This window comes from Helianthus annuus, chromosome 11 (assembly GCF_002127325.2).
Source record: "Helianthus annuus cultivar XRQ/B chromosome 11, HanXRQr2.0-SUNRISE, whole genome shotgun sequence".
Taxonomy (NCBI): domain Eukaryota; kingdom Viridiplantae; phylum Streptophyta; class Magnoliopsida; order Asterales; family Asteraceae; genus Helianthus; species Helianthus annuus.
Genome location: NC_035443.2, coordinates 6963494 through 6982343, shown reverse-complemented (window position 1 = coordinate 6982343; position 18850 = coordinate 6963494).

Below are 18850 nucleotides of genomic sequence, written 5' to 3'. Positions count from 1 at the left end.
TAAATACGTAAACAAATCTAATACAGGACGTTGCTAACTTTTCCACTCCTTAAAAGCACACAACGCCTAACGCGCAACGCGCGACATTGAAAGTACTAGTTTTATAAATAATTAAAGTTGATATGTATTTGTAAAAGTTGGCTGAAAATTGACATTTTACAAATCATCAAGGTCGACAGTTATCATGAAAAGGGTTTTTTTTTTTTTTTTTTTTTTTTTTTTTTTTTTTTTTTAACTTGTGTTGGTTTCTCAAATGATAAAGAGTTTGTGTGTTTATGTTAGTTTACGATTGAGTTTCTATTGAATGTGAATGTCTGTGTTATTACTTTAGGACTTGTAAACATATTGGTAGACTTCATATCTTATGAATAGTTCTTTCAAGTTGGTTTTATAATAAAATCTCATTATGTGGCTTGTTTTGTAAAAAAAAAAAATTTGAAAGGAAAACTTCATTAAAACACGACCAACCCGGAAAAGCGGGCGGCCAAACCGGCTACAAGAAACTATACAAATTTACACCACTCTTCCCATGTAACATCTTTATACTTTGACCTACTCTAAAACCAAAGAAATCCTATCGATTTGATCGCACTAAAAACCTCCTCCGCCTTCGAAGGCTTTCCTGTGAAAACTAGCTCGTTCCTGGCCTTCCAAATTTGCCAACAGGTGATGATAGCAATACCTTTGTAAGCTGACTTAGACTTTCCTTTTAACCCACTGTAAATATGTCCCTCCAAGATGTCTCTGAACGAAAAAGCCACTAAAAACGGAATTGCTTTAAAAACTTTTGTAAAAAAATATATTTTTATTACTTGCAAATTTTGCCATTAAACCATGTTTATATTAACATGGAATTGCTTTAAAAACTTTTGGTTTGGTTTTAAAAGATGTGTTTATTAGTTTTATTATAATTAGCCATTTTAAGTGATCTTAAAATCTTAAATTATATTTAATAGTTAAACGAACACAAATTAGATATTGTTAAGATATTAAGATGATGTCTTGTATACCTAAGGATGTGTAGTGTTGTAAGCGGACTAAACCAACATGAATGAGGGTGTGTTTGTTCTTGTTTGCTAATTTAATAGTTAAACGAACATTGAAAAAAAAAATATATAAAGATTAACATTGTTCTTGTTTGCTAATTTAATAGTTAAACGAACATTGAAAAAAAAAACATATATAAAGATTAACATAAACAATCTAAATTGTTTAAGGAAAATCTATCATTTCTTTTCTTATATATATGTTGATAATGTTTGTTTAAGTATAAGTATAAGATTTTATTATTACACGACTTTTTCGTACAACTAACTTTTCTTTTGAGCGACTGACACTAGCAAGGAGCTAGGAAAGACAACAATAGAGATATAATTACATAAAACAGAATTTACACTAGTTTTCCCAATCTAATGAGGAGATTTTTATCGATTCTTCGTCTAAAGAAAGCCGATTGACTTGAGCCTCTGCAGACCTTAGAAGATCTCAAAAGTGGTTGGGCCAAGTCTGCACCAAGAAGAGCTCGCACAGACGTTTTTTTATTGAAACGTCTTTGGAAAAACAAACAGTTTACAGATGGCAATGACTGTGCGTGGTCTGCGTGGCGTAGACAGAAGAGCATGCACAAATCTTTTTTAGAAAAACAAAGACCACCTTAGTCAATGATATTTCCATTTAAACATATCTCAATGATGACATGCGTTATCACACACAATACGGATGCCTGATCAGACACAATACACATTGAGATGGAAACAAGCTAGGCCAAATCAAGTCAAGCCAAGCCCGACTTGTTTAATTAAAAGAGCTCGAGCTCAAGCTTGAATTTAGTTCGTGACTAACTTTACATGTTTCAGAAACAAGTTCGAGCTTGGATCATCCACATCTTTATGTATTCATGTGGGTATTTATTTATATATAGTTATAGTTATATATAATATCCAATAATCTTATCGATGAGATCTATAAACCTTACTTTTATTACTTATAAAACTAATGCGAGACAAGTCTTTTTTAACCGTAGTCCTATGTTATTAGGGATTGAAAAGAAAATGAAAGGATCAATTGTAAGATTAAATATATTACGTATTAATATTTAATCTATAGCCATCTTAATCATTTACATTATAGAGATCAAAATATATTAGAACCTATTATTTAATTAGTAGGTAATTGTTGATGGACCATATTACCCTTAGTAACTAATTAGGTTTCCTCCTGGGTGCTTATATAAGGAGAGTTATGTGGAGGTTTAGGGGTTACTCAGTTTCACAATTCACACCCCATAAGCCATAACATCATCACGAAACCTCCTCTCCTAAACCGATACCCTTTCCGGTTTCTAAGTCACCATCATCAGTCAGCACCCTAAGGAGGAACCGAATCAAGATGACAGGCATGTCGAACTCTCTCACTGGATTCTCCTCTGCACTGTCTGCAGTGACAGGTATGATTCATATGTTTTCCTTCATGCTTAAACAGAACTGAACCAACATGTGGTATCAGAGCATATGTTGATTAGTCAGTTCTGTTTTCGTATCCATAATTCTGGGATTGAAACTTGGAAAACGGAATTTTTTGAAACCGTATGAACATGACAGCCGATTTCGAGTTCATCAAGTTTGCGACTCGAGATCTCTGTTTTTCGATGAAAAGGTCATTTATTTGTTCACCGAATTAACTGGATTATAATTTTAGCCGAAATCTGTTTAGTAAAATTATTAAAATTCAGGTTTCGGGTTCCAGAATTTTATTTTTTATGATTAGGGTTCATCATGTTTATGTGAAAATTCGAATATTCTGTTATGTTTTGGAATATGATTTGGATTATTAAGTGTTTTTCCTGATTTTGATCTAATTTTGTCCTCTAAATTTTTTTTTAGAAAACTGTTAAAAGATAAAGAGATTGAAATTTCGAAATCTGTTAACAAAATTAGATCAGCTTAAACAGGAAAGGATATCTTTTAATCCCTTAGATTTCGAATTTTCGGTTATGATATCAAATTAACAGCTGTTAGCGAGGTTGCTACTCGAGACCACGAGGTTGCTACTCGCAACCATGAGGTTGCTACTCGCAACCATGAGGTTGCTACTCGCAACCATAACGTCATTAGTCGAGACCATGAGGTTGCTACTCGCAACCATAACGTCATGACTCGCAACCATGAGGTTGCTACTCGCAACCATAACGTCATTAGTCGCAATCATGAGGTTGCTACTCGCAACCAGAATGTCATCACTCGCAACCATGAGGTTGCGACTCGCAACCATAACGTGATTAGTCGAAACCGTAGTTGCGACTCGCAACCATAACGTGACTAGTCGAAACCGTAGTTGCGACTCGCAACCATAACGTCATTAGTCGAAATCGTGGTTGCGACTCGCAATCTCATTAAATCGTGGTTGCGACTCGCAACCGGGCGGGGGCACGCTGTCCCCCGCACCCCCCAGCGAACTCACCGCGGAGTTCGATCCGCGCTAACGGGTGGTTTGCTATTAAATTATTGGTTTTTGTAATTATTTAGTTAATTAATGAGGATCAAATAATGTTTTACAAAACCAAAATGGCTTTACTTGAATGAGCTTTTGATGCATCATTTCTGGCCAAAGCTGACTTGATGCATCTACTTATCATCCAAGTATTACGAAAGCTATGTTGTGTGTGCATCATAAGCATGAATGTCTTAATTTCTGGCCAAAGCTGATTTAATTCATTCATAGATGGCATACTCAACAAGTGCATAACTAAAGTGTTTGTCTCAATTTCTGGCCAAAGCTGATTTGTTACAACCACTTTGCACATATGCTTAAATGATTACACTTCTGGCCAAAGCTGTTTTGTCTTCGTTTAAGTAGAACTTTAAGTAGTCTATTATTTTGATGTTAGTAATAGACATATCACAACCTCTTCACATAATGATCCTTATATTAATGATCCTCAATTAATTTTTGTGATCATTTTGTCTGCCTTATTCTTAGTACCCATAATTTTTACTCACTATAATTTTCTTCTATAAATCTATATCTCATCCACTCTAATTCCTAAGCCTAAAATGTTTTGCTTTATTTAAAGTTTCTATAAGAATTAGCTCTTAAATTAAATCCTTGATTATCTCTTAAGACACGATGATCCTTATTGCTCTCTTCTGATAAGGCACTACAGAAGAAAAGTAGAGCATGATGATTAGGATAAATCGAACATGATGTCTCTTATGATAATCAAGAACTCTCTAATATAATTGCTATCACTAAAGTTATTCCAGATTAATTTTTTCCTAAGACTAATCTATAATTGTGGAATAATTACAAGAACTCCTAAGGTGCATGTCTTCATTTGACTAATTATAAATTATATGGTTAAGTGGTATATGTGAATATATTATAATGTACAATACCATGACCCATAAAGTTAAGGGCTTACGCATGGAAATAAGTACATTTTCCAGTACATTACATACTAAGTTTTCATTTGTACAATTTGATGCATTATAAATCAGCTATAACACTCAAAAGTACCAAAGTATAACGAGTGTGTTGATAAGCAACATATGTACATAGAAATAAATGTTTGAAACTGGAAAATAAGATGTTATTCACCTTACAACCACTAAAACCTTAAGAGAGGATTGTTCTAAAGTCCATAGACAAATTACAAGTGCTAATCCCAACGTTAAGGTTCTTCAAGGGAAAATCTCACTGCATAATTATGTCATTAGACTAGGCATAAGCAACGAGACTATCCATTATTCTAAAGAACAGTTGGATAAATTAATTAGATAGTAACTTACTAATGATATTTAAGTCTGATAATTTTAATATTCCAATTAACACATGATTAGTTGACTCTAGTTCCATACGTTTCCTTACCAGAACTCGACAAATAACTAACATGAGAGTTAGTGACAAAATTAAATGTCAAGACTATAAGAACCATAATGAAGACTCTTCCAACAACGCTTTTCGATACCTTATATATTCTGAAGATTAATCAGAATATAGTATCATAATTAAGCAATGTTATGAAGGTTGTGAGGTTTGCATAGTCAACATAAAGTCACACTTATCTTAAACTCTCCTCTTATTTGTTCTAAATATCTGGATAGAAACATTACTAAGATGAAACTAGATGATACCTTATTTTTCACAACTTTTGTCATCATGCTAATGAGAATTTGACAAAAGGAAAATGAGACTTATAAATTTCATCCATTAGAACCAAAATTCATGAGAAATCATAACATGGTTAATGAGGATGATTTTTTCATCTAATCTCATTTTCAGTGATTCTAAATCATGACGTTACAGCCCTAAATATTACTTGGCTTAAGGAATAAGTATGGGTCCATCATAAGTCATTCATTGACATTCGTGGAACTTATTCCAAATGGAATATTCAGACATAATTCATTTATCATTTGAAAGACTATCAACTTGTATCTAAATTTTGTCGCATATGGCCTACGGTCTTAGAAGAACTCTATTCATATATGTAGTTAATCAGATTTCTATTAAATATGTCCTTAAAGTTTCTTATGATATCTGGACATTAAAGAAATCAAATAAAGTCTAACGTATATGTGATAGGTTCCCACGTCACGTAGCTCATTGAAACTTCTCTTGTAGCATTCTAGAGATATTAAAGATCAGTGGGAGCATTAAGTGTCTTAATAATGACTTGCAATAGTTGCAAGAGATGGGGATTGAAAATTTTAAATTTCCACCTCTTGTACAAGACATCGCTCCATCACGACACTGTTCAATCAAACCTTATCTCCTTAAATCTAATGCTACTCTTACAAAAGTTTCATTGTTGCTTAATTGTGGGCGCACTTAGATTTCTTACCTAAACTAACGTAATCCTCAACAAGAGAAACTACAACGACTAATGTCATTAATTTGTTTTCTTTATTAGAATTTGTTGGTCGTTAAGTATTGACCCTAAGCATGCTGAGTTCCTAAAGATTTCTAAGGTTAGTAGGAGCAGTCAAAGTCCTTATTATGACTTGCAAGGAATACAAGAGGCGGGGGGAAGAGTGTCATTAAATTCACTCCGAATTTAACTCCGATTACACCTCTTGTACACTATACTGCACCAACTCTTACAAACTTAGAATGAAAATGATAGCAACCTAACCAAGAGCTAATCCATAAAATTGAAACTTCTAATGAACCCAATAATCAACTCAGGAGGTCATCTAGGTTTAAAAGCCTACTAACTTTGATGATTACATAACCTCCCTAATTGAAGTTGAAATGGATTTTGGAAATGCTTACTGATCCTATCTCTTCAAATTAAGCCATTAGTGTAAATCAATCATTTGAATGGAATAAAACAGTTTTCTAGTAAAACTGACTTTGTGTGTTCTTATAACGTTTGGGATTTGATTAAGTTACCTAAGAGTGTTCATGACTAAACCAAATCCTAATATAAGCGTTAAGACACTCAAAAGCATGATTGATTGTCAAAGGTTGTACTCAGGAAGAGATAAGTTATTAAAGACTCTTTTTTGCATATCTAACAAAAGATTTCTTTGAGGATCATCACTGTTCTAGTAGCTTATAATAGTTTTAAGCTACATTAGATGAACATTAAAACGATTTTCCCTAATAAATGGCTGACACATTTACATGTTCATTAGATAACAACCTAAAGTTTCAAACTGAAGGTTAAAGAACACTTTATTTGTAAGCCAATAATATCCATGTATGGGTTAATGCAAACATCATAATGTGATGAAAAGCTAACGTAATTATTTTCATCAAGAATCAAGTGGATTAATGTACCTACCTCAAGATGAGTGGGAGCAACTAAAATAAACTTGTCTATATAGATGACATTCTTTGACAAGCATATGTTACATAAGTCAAAGCATTGTTAACACAAACTTTGATATAATAAAACTCAGAGATATCTCTTACGTGATTGATATCATAACATACTGAGATAGACCCAATGGGATATTAGTTTCGTTCCATAAGTTTAACATTAAATGGGTCCTTACATATGTAACAATCAATATTGCTCTCCTATAGAGGATAATAGGATAAATGAGATTATTTATTTACGCTTCATTAATTAGAAGCCTTATGTAATGTAACAACTGTCACTAAAATCCCTAATTAGGATAGTAATTAGCTATTAAGAAAACCCTAATTGAGACACCCAAGTGATTCTACGCAAACCCTAAAATTTTCAGAATTTTCAGAATCAGGATCAGGGCCCCTAAAACTCAGGGGGGGATAAACCCTAGCCAACGATTATCTTCATAACTAATTATAAAAATCGAATTTTAAGAAACTGACAACACAGCAAGCCTACCTGCACGAAGGGCTACCCTATGAAAATAGGGTGGTCACTCGCGTAGCGCGACGGCTAAGGGGGTACCCCTCGCGCTACGCGACGGTGTCAAAATCTCAGTATAAATAGCAGGGGTTAGGACTTGAATTTTGGCACTAAAACGACGAAAAGCGGAGTTACATAGGTCGAGTTATAAGCAAAACAGTCCAACACACACAATTATCGAATCGCTGCCACAGAACAGGGTAATTACTCGATCGCTATTACGATTCAGTTTCCGGAATCAATACATTCAAAGAATGTCTAAGTGCCGCCCACATTGGGCTATGCTTTATCGTTGTCGATAATTCGATAATGAGCCGAAGCATTGTACTTTGTCGTTGTCGATAATTCGATATACGAGTCGAAGTACTATACTTTATCATTTGTCATTTTGATAAATGAGCCGAAGTATTGCACTTGGACATTCATTGTCAAAATTGATCTCGGGGAATTATCGTAACTGCTGTATTGATCACTAATCCTGTTTTGTGTGCATTATTGTTAGATTAGAAATAATCAAGGCTAATCAGTAGGCTTATACACTGCTCGTTAAATCTGCAATGTGAGTCATTCTTCTTTTTATCAATTGTTTTACAATACTCCAAATTATTTTCAAAAGTGTTATAAATACAGGGACTAAGTCGTGGATATCTTGATTTATTGGTTAGTGGGGTATTGTGCACATTACTATTTCTCCCAGTTAGGTTCATTGACCTACTAGGGAGAAACGTCACTATTAGAGTTCATTAACCTAATAGTGGTATGACCATCGTCACCATTGTGACTTGTCACCATTGTGACGGAAAGCCAGAATAAAATAAGATATGAACCATTGTAATCGCTCTTATGCTGTAATTTATAACTATGAGTCATTTCCTAAAAACTGAATGAACTCACTCAGTATTTCCCCGCTGACAAAACCTTTTTCAAACATGTTTCAGGTAATCTGTTGTAAGCAAAGAAAAGTGCCAGGAAGCACTACCAGCTTAGAAAAGTGGCTCAGTGTAAATAAATAAAGAAACATGTTTTGGAAAATAAAGATTTCCATTGAAATCACATTATTGTAAATTACTGGGTTTTATCCCTAAATTATATAATGAGCAGTTTTACTACTAGAGATCCTGTTTTAAAAAGACTTCCGCTGTCGCCTAAATTAAATACCGCAGGATTTCTGTTCCGCGGCTCCTGAAACGGGTCAAACCGGGTCGGGGGCCGTGACAGAAATAAGGTGGTATCAGAGCCACTTCTCAAGCCACTGATTTAAGCCAATTAAGTATTTAGAAAATACTTAATTTCCATTAATTACTATTTTGTGATAAATTGTTTATTTATCTGACTAATTGTGTACAGTGTGAGCAGATCTTTATATGCTAGTCAATGTAGTAAGTCATGCAAATTCTTAAATAATTTGACTCAAGTATTAGTACCTTTATTATCTACAATCTAGAAGTCTTATCAAGAAAATCATAAAATTTTCATAAAATAAAACCTCGTATGATGTAAATTTCAATAATACCCAGTAGGAACTAATATTTAAAAAGTTTTCTATAAATTTTATGAATTCTGACTATGTCTATTTTTGCTAAACAGCATGAGTAACATGTCTGAGGCCCTTCAGAATTTAAATCTCTATCCAGTAAGAGTAGAAGTTTCCAGAGATTTCAATAGGTATATACCAGATATAGAAGAACCTATAGAGTTCGATGCTTTACCTCTCGAGAAACCCAAGCCCAAGGAAATAGAAATTGGGGAAAGTTCTAGGCAAATTGAAAAGTTACCATCTCAGGAAGAGTTAGATTCTATAATGGCAAGCCATAATACTATTAAGCCTGTTAAAGAAAATATTTTTAATTGCTCTCTTGAAACACCACTACCAATGAACTTAGAACCATCTATTCCAAACCCTTCAATCCACTCGCAAATAGACGAATGGTTAATTAATGAAATACAGTTACAAAACTATCCCTATAAGCTTTTTCCTCAAGTTCCATCTAGAACCTTTACCAAATCCACCAATGAGTAACAAGAATAAGGCTGAACTTCGCTTTGGTGAAGAACTAATGGATACTGGGAATAGGATCCAAGAGATTGGGGGACAAATCTCCTGGAACTACGATAAGAGGGAACACAGTTACTAAAATATCGTTGACAAAAAGAATAGGGGATTTATGAAACTGTTATTATGTAATAATAATAGTAAAATCAGTATGTGTAAGAAAAATAATAAAACGGTTGTATATAGAAGCATGAAATTTTAGAAAATTTACAAATTTTGTTCGTATACGTGATTATGTGCAATTAAGTATGGTATTAGATTATTTCTTGTATACTAATTATTTATCTATAACTTAGTTGTCAAATGGAAAACGCTAATAATGAACCAGTTAATGAGGCTAATGATTCTGAGCAACAACCGGGGGATCAATATATGACTAGGCAGGATATAGAAAATATCGTTGCTCAAGGAATAGCCAACACTATTCCAACAATGATAGCTCAAGGGATAGCCAACGCTATTCCAGCCATCGTTGCTGCTGTTAAAAATCCAATAGAACCACAACAACCCGTTCCTAGCAAACGTATTTCTGAAGATAACTTCAGTAATAGCGTAAACGGAGGCAATGATCATGTTAATCATGACAATGAACCACAACCAGCGCCGCTCCCTAAGAAAATGAAAGTTGCAACACCTGGTTGCACTTACAAGGAATTTCTTGCTTGTAAACCATCTGAGTTTGCAGGCAACGAAGGAGCGACTGCGGCACTACGTTGGTTAGAGAAAACTGAGGCAGTAATTGCCATAAGTAAATGTGCTCAGGATGATCAGGTCATGTACGCATCAAACCTTTTCAAAGAAGGAGCGCTAGAATGGTGGAATACGGTGTTACAATCAAAAGGAAGAAGGATGGCGTATGCTATGAACTGGGAAGAATTTAAGAGTTTGGTAGAAAGAAAATTCTGTCCCGAATATGAAAAAGAACAAATGACAAACAAGTTTTTAACCCACCGAATGGTTGATGTAGATTGTCGAAAGTATACTACGACATTCTTCGAATATGCTCGAGTAGTACCAACCCTGGCTTCGCCAGAGCCAGTACTTATTTCTCGATATATTTGGGGATTGATTTCTGAAATCCGTAACATCGTCAAGGCTGCGAAACCTCGCACGATTGATGATGCGGTAGATTTAGCCAATACTCTGACTGACGAACTAGTACGGACAAGAGAAGAAAATAGAAGGAAGGAAGTAGCCCAAAAGATTACCCAGGTAATCCGTTCGGATAACCATAACGATTTTAAGAAAGGAGGGAATGGGCAATCTTCTACTAGTTCATTTTGCAATTTTTGCAAAAGAAAGCATTTTGGAAGATGCAAAGGATACTGCAATTTTTGCAAAATTCCGGGGCATCAGGAAGAAGACTGCAGGAGGAAGAAATTTTCAGTTTGTTACAACTGTGGAGAAACTGGACATCTTAGGCCAAATTGTCCAAAACTAAACAAACCATCTGACACTAAAGCCAAACCTGCAGAACAAGCAAAAAGGAATGCAAGAGCCTTTCAATTGACTGCTCAGGAAACAGAGCTCATTCCAGATGTAATAGCCGGTACGTCCTAGGTTACAACGTTTACACAAAAAGTATTAACTGACTCTGATACACACTAAAGTTTTATAAATACTTCATTCTGTCAACTTAAGACAAATCTTTACAGTCAAAACAGGCAAAAAGGAAAATATAACTCTCAGGTCATATAATTCTTCGCTAACCTAATTCCTATGAAATTAGCCGAGTTTGATGTTGTATTAAAAATAGATTGGTTAGTAGCCAACCCTACTCGAATTCTCTGTGATAAGAACTTTATAGAAAATCTAGGTAACCGCCGGAGAAGTATTTATGATTATAGGAAATAAACCACGTAAGGTCACATGATAAAATCATGAAGATATTCACTTAGATTCTGCTAAGATAGCAATGGAAGAGTTCGCAATCTTTAAATGGAAAGTAAGTATTTTGTAAAATTTAGCCGGATACTATAGGCAGTTTATTAAGGATTCTTTTAGATAGATACATCCTTAACTAAGTTAACACAGTTAATTCTAAATAAGAACCTAAACAAAAAGAAGCCTCTAGCTAGCCTTACCAGAAGGAACAGAAGATTTTAAAGTATACGGTAATGCTTCAAAGTTAAAATTTGGATATATGGTAATGCGACACAAAAAGGTAATTGTGTATGCATCAAAGTAATTGCAAAAGCACGAAGAAAGCCTTACCACTTGTAAGCCTAAAAATTAGAAACCACAAGTTATCCTTAAGATTAGGAAATATTATCTAAGCAAGCTTACTATCCATATGGGTCATAAGATTTTAAGATACATATTTGAGCAACAAGAATTAAACATGAGGAAAAAGGGAAATCCTCGATGACTACGACTATGATATTTAGTATCACGAAGGAAAGGCTGAAGACGGTTAGAAGAACTATACAAATAATAAACAAAAGCCGTCAAAGTCCAAGTTGGAGACAAAAATGCTATTGAAAGTATTTCCTTGGAAAGGAATTTATTCGATAAGAGAAGAAGCTAAGTCTCTTATACGTAGGACCATTACCAGTAATCCAACACATAGGACCAGTAGTTTATCATTTACAACTACCAGAAGAATTAGCTGAAGTACATGATGTGTTTCATGTATCCAATCTTAAGAAACGTCTATCAGACGAATCCTTGGTAGTACCTCTTCAAGATATAGAGATAAATGACAGAGAAACCCCTACAAATAGAAGATCGGAAGATTAAGTTTCTCAAAAACAAACAACTAGTGTTAGTGAAAGTCCAATGGGAATCCAGAAGAGAACAAGAGTACACTTGGGAACTGGAATCAGAGATGAAGTGAAAATACTCTCATCTATTTCAGTGAATCTCGAGGACGAGATTTTTCTTAAGGTGGGGAGGATGTAACAACTGTCACTAAAATCCCTAATTAGGATAGTAATTAGCTATTAAGAAAACCCTAATTGAGACACCCAAGTGATTCTACGCAAACCCTAAAATTTTCAGAATTTTCAGAATCAGGATCAGGGCCCCTAAAACTCAGGGGGGGATAAACCCTAGCCAACGATTATCTTCATAACTAATTATAAAAATCGAATTTTAAGAAACTGACAACACAGCAAGCCTACCTGCACGAAGGGCTACCCTATGAAAATAGGGTGGTCACTCGCGTAGCGCGACGGCTAAGGGGGTACCCCTCGCGCTACGCGACGGTGTCAAAATCTCAGTATAAATAGCAGGGGTTGGGACTTGAATTTTGGCACTAAAACGACGAAAAGCGGAGTTACATAGGTCGAGTTATAAGCAAAACAGTCCAACACACACAATTATCGAATCGCTGCCACAGAACAGGGTAATTACTCGATCGCTATTACGATTCAGTTTCCGGAATCAATACATTCAAAGAATGTCTAAGTGCCGCCCACATTGGGCTATGCTTTATCGTTGTCGATAATTCGATAATGAGCCGAAGCATTGTACTTTGTCGTTGTCGATAATTCGATATACGAGTCGAAGTACTATACTTTATCATTTGTCATTTTGATAAATGAGCCGAAGTATTGCACTTGGACATTCATTGTCAAAATTGATCTCGGGGAATTATCGTAACTGCTGTATTGATCACTAATCCTGTTTTGTGTGCATTATTGTTAGATTAGAAATAATCAAGGCTAATCAGTAGGCTTATACACTGCTCGTTAAATCTGCAATGTGAGTCATTCTTCTTTTTATCAATTGTTTTACAATACTCCAAATTATTTTCAAAAGTGTTATAAATACAGGGACTAAGTCGTGGATATCTTGATTTATTGGTTAGTGGGGTATTGTGCACATTACTATTTCTCCCAGTTAGGTTCATTGACCTACTAGGGAGAAACGTCACTATTAGAGTTCATTAACCTAATAGTGGTATGACCATCGTCACCATTGTGACTTGTCACCATTGTGACGGAAAGCCAGAATAAAATAAGATATGAACCATTGTAATCGCTCTTATGCTGTAATTTATAACTATGAGTCATTTCCTAAAAACTGAATGAACTCACTCAGTATTTCCCCGCTGACAAAACCTTTTTCAAACATGTTTCAGGTAATCTGTTGTAAGCAAAGAAAAGTGCCAGGAAGCACTACCAGCTTAGAAAAGTGGCTCAGTGTAAATAAATAAAGAAACATGTTTTGGAAAATAAAGATTTCCATTGAAATCACATTATTGTAAATTACTGGGTTTTATCCCTAAATTATATAATGAGCAGTTTTACTACTAGAGATCCTGTTTTAAAAAGACTTCCGCTGTCGCCTAAATTAAATACCGCAGGATTTCTGTTCCGCGGCTCCTGAAACGGGTCAAACCGGGTCGGGGGCCGTGACATGTAAGTTTAAGTCTATACTCGTTTAGATATTACTCATATTGCAACACACTAGATATGTCTAGATTAATGTGTAGCATCTAATGGAGTATTACAATATCTTTAAAAGAAACGAGAGACTACAATTTAAAGAAGAAATGAGAATTAAAACCGGTTTATTACTCTAACTTTGAGATATTCAAAGATTATAAAAATGCAGTTTCGGGTATATCTTTATGTCAGCAGACAAAACCTATTTCATGGAGGAGTCATAATGCACTGATATTAACAACCTAAGTTATAACGACATAACATGGTCACTAAATGTTGTTGGAAATTTAATCAGTGGACTCATAAGTTTATTAACTCCATATAATGTTTTGAAGAATTAGTGTGATAAAGTCAGCTACCATAACTCCTTGAACAGTAACAGTTCAAGAGGTGCTGCATTAAGTTTCGATACGCAATTAATTATTCGTTTATGAACGAATTGAGGAAACTAAGTTTTGTATCGAATACATTCATGATATGCTTAAGGATCCTATAACTGAAGGGCTATTACCCATAAGTCTTACTAAGAGAGCTCATAGACGGGTATTAATTAATGGCCATGCGCAACCGCATATCGTACTATGAATGACTAAGTATTAGTTAATTTTCCTCAAGTTTGATTTTGTATGTCTGTTAGAATATGTTCAACCGGTATAATGGCATATAGACAAATAAAAGTTACAAATCAAACAAAGGGCTTACGCGTATTTTGATCATGATGATTAGGTTTTAAATTAAGGCTATAGTATGATTAATGGGGGTCCTGAGTCGCATAATGATTCAACGGCTGTATTTTTCTGCTATAGTACTTGTTTAAGGCTAAAATGAGTGTTAACTCCTGATCAGGCTTATCTAATACTCATAGTAAATGATTACTCGGCTAAGTGGGAGATTGTAAGATTAAATATATTACGTATTAATATTTAATCTATAGCCATCTTAATCATTTACATTATAGAGATCAAAATATATTAGAACCTATTATTTAATTAGTAGGTAATTGTTGATGGACCATATTACCCTTAGTAACTAATTAGGTTTCCTCCTGGGTGCTTATATAAGGAGAGTTATGTGGAGGTTTAGGGGTTACTCAGTTTCACAATTCACACCCCATAAGCCATAACATCATCACGAAACCTCCTCTCCTAAACCGATACCCTTTCCGGTTTCTAAGTCACCATCATCAGTCAGCACCCTAAGGAGGAACCGAATCAAGATGACAGGCATGTCGAACTCTCTCACTGGATTCTCCTCTGCACTGTCTGCAGTGACAGGTATGATTCATATGTTTTCCTTCATGTTTAAACAGAACTGAACCAACATCAATTCCCAAGCATGGGTTTAGCCACAATTCACTTTTAAGACCATACGGTGTCGGTGTGGTTTTGTGGCGTTTATGCCACACCACGCTACACACACCACCCGGGAACGACGTTGTCCATGGCTTTTATGTTTGAGCTTGGGGTTTTCCACCAACGTACGGGGCATTTGGGTTGTGAGGTGGAGACTCTTGATTAGTGGGTGGATTTTGGGTGTGTTTTAACTGGTTGATGTCTACTTTTTTTTTTAAAATTGTTTAGGGTAAATTACAATTTTCGTCCTTTATGTTTGTATTGAATTGCAATGGATGTCCTTCAACTTTAATAATTACAGTCACAATCATTTATTTGTAAAACTCATTACACTCTACGTTCTTTAACACTAACTTGGTTAAAATTTTCAGTTAAGTCTGGTTATGTAAGGGTAATTTAGTCTTTTTTTTAGAGTAAATTTATCGTCCTTTATGTATGTCTAATATACCAAAGTATGTCCTTTATCTTTAATAACCTCATAAAACATCCTTAATGTTTGAAAAACCAATCAGGTTATGTCCTTTACCCTAAACCTTGTTTGTTTTCCCAGTTAAATCAGGTCATGTGAGAAGCACATGAGGGTATATTGGTCTTTACCTTAATAAAAACCTTAAACTCCACCATCATCTTCTCCATCTTTCAATCACCTACACATCAACATACCCCCTTCTTCTCTCTATCTAACAATCCTACCACCACCACAACCTGGCATATTCAAGAGAGAGTGAGAGAGAGAGAGATCGAGCAGAAGAGGAGGCAGGAAAGAGAGAGAGAGAGAACCGGCGGAGCCGGTGCCGTCGTCTACGGCGGCGGCGGTTCCAGCGACCCAGTTAAGTTCCAGTTTCACTTCAAAATCGGATTCTGTTTGGATTTATTTTCAGATTCATTACAACCCAGTTTCAGTTTGGGTTCGGGTCCAGTCAAAGTAGCCAACCGACTCAGATGGCCTTGAGTTCATGAATAAGCTCAGATGGGACTGGCTTATAACTGCCCTTCACAACAAGCTCTGTGCTATCTTTGCCCCCAATTCGCCCACCTCTGAAACCCCACAAAAATTAAAACCCATTTAAATTAGACCATAACAACTAAACCCCACAACACAAAATCAACAAAATGGTGATGATGAAAACAAAAGTACCTTTCTCGGAGATTAGGGGCATCACATAAAGATGGGTTTTTCTGAAAGTGAATCGCAAGTGAGCCCCCGAGAATAATGGGAAGCAAGAAAGTCCTCCATGATTGATAGTTGTTGTTGGTGTGATTGTTAGAGTTGATAAGAATGGTGCTCTCAAGAATTGGTGATTGAGATTTAGGTGTGTGTTTGATGAAGTTGTGAATGAATCTGTTGGGTTTGGAAGAAGGGCGCAAACGAGAGAGTAAACCGGAGAACGCCATTGCTTTCTCCAAATGAATGAATCTGTTGGGTTTGGAAGAAGGGCGCAACCGACTCAGTTTCATTTTCGGTTCAGATTCGGTGTCGGGTCAACATCAGTCAAACAGTCAACACGGGTGGGTCGTGGTGGCGGTGGTGATGGCGGCGACAGGTGGGTCGTGGTGGCGGTGATGGTGGCGACAGGTGGGTCGTGGTGGCGGTGGTGGCGGCAGGTAGGTTGTGGTGGTGGAAGTTTTGAATATTTTTTTCTTTGTGTTTTGAAGATCTGGGTTTTGTTTGAAGTTTTGAAGATATAATGTGCAGATTATGAAGCTTATAGTTAAGAGAAAGAAGATTTGAATTTTTTATAATTTTATTTTTCTAGTATTAAGGTAAAGACCAATATACCCTTATGTGCTTCTCACATGACCTGATTTAACTGGGAAAACAAACAAGGTTTAGGGTAAAGGACATAACCTGATTGGTTTTTCAAACATTAAGGATGTTTTCTGAGGTTATTAAAGATAAAGGACATACTTTGATATATTAGACATACATAAAGGACGAACTTTGAAATTTACTCTTTTTTTTATCAAAGTATTTAAAAATTGTTTAATAAATATTACAAAAACAAAACTTTTTTACCATCATCTTCATCATGACATTCAATCTGCAGACAGAAGACTTTATTCAATGAAATTTCAATCTTCAATCAAACATCTTTCTACATCATATACATAAACAAATTTCCAACACACGACAATGAAATGTAATCTGCAATCAAACATTTTTAAAACGTACTAACTAAACAAATCAAACATAAACAATTAACAATTCAACCCTTACAGACGCACAATAATCTTGCAACAATCAAAACTGATTACGACCACCACCGCCCTCATCTTTCTTTACCAATCACCACCGCCCCTAACACCACTGGCGGTCGTGTTCTTCAGCTTCGACCACATCTTAAACCCTCTACACTATCATCGTCTGCTTCAGTTATGAGGGTTTCAGTGGTGTTTAGAGGGGTGCTTCAGATTCAAAGGTTTCCGGGGTGTTTAGAGGATTTCTGATATGAGGTTTTTACTGTTGTCTGACCTAACCACCATCATCGCATAAACACCACCGCCACCGCTGCCTATAAATCCCAACCCTAATCACCACCAACCCGAATCACGTCAAACGCCGGATCTAGTGGTTCAGGCGTCGGGATGCTAATGGTTAAGAAATTTGAGGTTTGCTTTCAATTCGTAGGGACAGGGCGGTTTTAGAAACCAATTGGGGTAGCCCAGTTGGCCACCGACACCCACCTCTTTTCAGAGGTACCGGGTTCGAGTCTTGGGAGTGGCATATGTCGCCCAGGGTAAAAACTCGGCATGGGGAATTCACCGCGGAGCTAGCTTCGTCGGGTAGCGGCTCCCGGAGTGGGATCACTCCGGCGGTTGGGAGGACCGTGCACTAACCCCCCCCCCCCCCACAGGGCGGTTTTAGACGCCGAAATGCTAATGGTGGTGGTCTTTGGTGGTGCTGGTGAGTGAGGTGAGAGACAGAGAGATCGAATTGGTGGAGGTTATGATCTGCAGATTGAAATTTGGGGGTTTGCTTTAACATTTGATAAGTTTTAAAACAATATTGTCTTTTTTTATGAGTAAATTACAAAAATCGTCCTTTATGTTGACACTAGATTGCAAAATGTGTTCTTTATCTTCAAAAAGTACAAAAAACGTACTCGATGTTTGCAAACCCCTACACATTATATCCTTTATCCCTAACTTAGTTATTTTTCATTGTTAAGTGGGTGTGAAATGACCTAAATACCCTTACTGTTAAATAAATATCTAAAAAGTTAAAAGAAAAAATAATTAATATTTAAAAATTCACGTGGGACCCACCACCCACCCCACCATCCTCACCATCTCACCCCGTCGGAAAAACGCCACCACCTCACCCTCTCACCATCATCTTCAACCTCATCCACCACTGTCACCATCACCTCACTAGAACTGTTGTCGTCAGGATTAATCCTGTCAATTCCAGTCTCTCTGCCCGTACGAATCGTGTCTCTACACTGTCACCACCGCTGCTCATCCCTTGTTTTGTTGCCGTTCGTTCCAATCCTATTCCTACCGTCCGTCGTACGAATCGTGTCTCTGCACTGTCACAACCACTGCTCATTCCTTGTTTTGTTGCCGTTCGTTCCAATCCTATTCCTACCGAAAATTTTAATTGATAGGTAAAAGGACTAATTTGCCCTTATATAATCAAACTTAACTGAAAATTTTAATCCGATTAGTGCTAAAGGACTTAGGGTGTAATAAGTTTTACAAATAAAAAATT